We start from the raw sequence: 3,035 nt of genomic DNA, 5'->3' as shown, positions 1-3,035 counted from the left end.
TCTTTTAGTGTCCTTATCTGGGTTTGGTATCAGGGTAGTTCTGGCCTCCCAAAATGAGTTTGTAATTGTTCCCTCTCTTCAATTTTTAGGAAGATACTGAGAAAGATCGGTGTTAATTCTTCTTTACATGTCTGGTAGAATTCACTAGTGAAATCATCTAGTCCTGGGCTTTTCTTCAGTGGGAGGTTTTTCATTATTGCTTCCATCTCTGGACTCATTATTGGTCTGTTCACATTCTCTGTTTCTTCATGATTCAGTCTTGGTAGGGTGTATGCAGGTTGGTTTCCTAGACTTACCCTCTTGGATTTCCCAGAGTTCATAGAGGGCTGCTCTTGTCTTTTTTTGTTTTAAAATTGATAACTGTATTGGACATAAAAAGGGGGGCATAAAACACATGCTCCCCAGAACCACACAGGCACAGCTAAAGAAGAGGGCCAACACCCTGGAATCCCCTATCTGCTCCTCCCTGAGGACATCCTCCCCCAGAAGTACCTGCTCTCCTGGTACTGCACCACCGTTCCCTTGACTTTAGAGTTGTACAGTTTATTTAGATATCTTTAAATAAATGAAGTATTGGTCAATTGGTCCAATTTTTGAAATTTTTCTTAAAGCTCTTCTGAATTTGTCTGTGTCCTGCATCTTCACTTAATACTCTGCTTGTGAGATTTATTGATGCTGATGCTGTCATTCATTTTCACTGTTGTATAGTATTTCATTGTAAGACTATGTTATGGTTTATTCATTCAATCCATTGTTTATGGACTTTTGGGTTATGCCAAGTTGTTTTTTGGTTTATTTTTATGAACATACTATGTGTATTCTCATACTTGACTTCTGGTATTGTTTTTTTTAATACAGTATAAAAAATACTGGTTGTCTATTATCTTTTCGCTTTTAGTTTGTCCTGAGTCATCTCAGCTTACTTCTGCTTTCTTGCCTTCTTTTGGATTGATTTTTTTCTCTTTCTACTTTTCCCCTTGACTAGTTTGAAAATTATTCTGCAAAGGGCACCTAGAAACTTAACAGTGATACTTAAGAAGAAAGGCTATTAATCAGCATCTTCACCCCTCTTCATTTATACACTTCTGTGTGTTTTAATCCTGCTTCTGAGCAGCAGGAGATATTTTATTTAGTCATCTAACTTGTCCAGATGCACCTGCATGTTCCACTCCTTTTGTCCTCGATGTTCCTGCTTGCACCTACATGTTGGCCATTTCACGTAGGGGGCATGACCAGTGGCAAACAGTCTTGGTTTTTGGTTACCTGAAAATGTCTCTATACTGTCCTCATTCTTAAAGATATTTTCTTCTAATTAAGTAATTCTAGGTTGACAATTATTTTCTTTCAATCTACTGAAAATGCTCTATTTTTAGCTTGGCTCCTCATTGGGTCAGTCTGTTGTTTCTCCTTTTTCACGGGACGCTTCTGAGACCCTCTCTCCGCTGGAGCTGTGCGGACCCACCGTGGTGTGCCTGAGTGTGGATTCTTTTCACTTCAACTGTGAGGGAGTCAAAAGTAATTTTCATGAATTACTTCTAAAATATGGCCTTAGCCCCCTTCTTTCTCTTTCTCCCGGAATCCCAACCAGAGTTATGATAGGGCTCATTGTATTCTCCATATTTCTTAACTTTTCTTTCATATTTTCTGTCTCTTTTTCTCTCTGTACTGCATTCTGGATAATTTTTAAATTTATTTTACAATTCACTAATTTTATCTATTGCTATGTCTTCAGTTAATCCTGTCCATTGTTTGATAATTCAATTATTTTTTGTTTATCTTTTATAATTCATTTTTTTTCAAATCTACCTGGTAATTTTTCCAACTTTTTAATGATAAAATTGTCAAACATGCCAAATATAGTTAAAAGAATAGTATCATGAACTCCTGTATACGGAATAGCTAGATTCAACAGTCTTAATATTTTGCCATATTTGCTTTATCTATTTATTTTTTCCAAACTATTTGAAATAAGCTGAAGACATCACATTTCACCCCTAACTACTTCAGCATGAATCTCCTAAAAATACTGGCATTTCCTTACATATCCACAATACCATTATTATGCTTAAGAAAAGTACCAATAATCTCCTACTAGATTTGATACATAAGCCCATTTCAAATACTCCCAATTATCCCTAAAATTTCTTATTTTCCCAATCAGGATCCAATAAGAATTCATGTCTTAAACTTTTATTGTGCCTCATTTTATTTTTAACTTTACTGAGACACAACTGATATACAATAAGCTGCACCTCACTACAGTCAAGGTGTGAACACAGCCTACCGCCCCAAACATTTCCTTGTTCCCCTCTGCTCCCCGCTCCCCTGGCAGCTACTGATCTTTTTGTCACAGATGACATTGCATTTTCTAAAATTTTATATAAATGGAATCTTACACCATGTACTCACTCTGTCTAACTTCTTTCACTCAGAATAATTTGAGATTTATCCATGTTGTTGCATGAATCCTATGTATTGCTGAATAGTATTTCTTTATTGAGATGTAATTGGTGTATCGTAATGATTTGATCTAGGTCTATACTGCAAAATGTTCATCACAATAAGCCTAGTTACCATCCATCACCTCACATAGTTACAGTTCTTTTCCTTGTGGGGAGAACTTTTAAGATCTACTCTTCGCAACCTTCAAATACACCATAATTATTAACTGCCGTTGCCATGCTGTGCCACGCATCCTCAGGCTTTTATTTATTTTGTACAAATATGGAATGCTTCAGAAATGAGCATGTCATCCTGCACAGGGGCCATGCTGGTTTCCTGTACCCTGTATCGTTCCAGTTTTAGAGCATGTGCTGCAGCACCGAGCACTGAGTGTTTTGTTGTGTGGATATACCACAGGTTCTCTGTCCATCCACCTGCTGATGGACATATGGGTGGTTTTCAGGTTTTGAGTGTGATTAACAGGACCCAGACTACAGCGGGAGAAACAAGACACCTTGTGCACAAAGCTTAAAGAGGTGGACACTCTCCAGTCCCTGCAGACATTCCTCTCGCCCACCCTTGCCAGGCCTGAT

At 37.7% G+C, this 3,035-nt stretch overlaps 1 non-coding gene across 1 annotated transcript; it reads right to left on the bottom strand.

Annotated features, from left to right (window-relative positions):
- Window positions 1-2,718: 2,718 nt before the first annotated feature.
- LOC148092740 (U6 spliceosomal RNA) lies at window positions 2,719-2,829 on the bottom strand. Its single transcript, XR_015714877.1, has one exon. It is a non-coding gene; the product is annotated as a U6 spliceosomal RNA (small nuclear RNA).
- Window positions 2,830-3,035: the final 206 nt, after the last annotated feature.

Source organism: Miniopterus natalensis, chromosome 7, assembly GCF_054644295.1.
Source record: "Miniopterus natalensis isolate mMinNat1 chromosome 7, mMinNat1.hap1, whole genome shotgun sequence".
NCBI lineage: Eukaryota > Metazoa > Chordata > Mammalia > Chiroptera > Miniopteridae > Miniopterus > Miniopterus natalensis.
The sequence above is the reverse complement of the archived record's forward strand: the minus strand, read 5'-3'. Positions and strand labels throughout refer to the sequence as shown.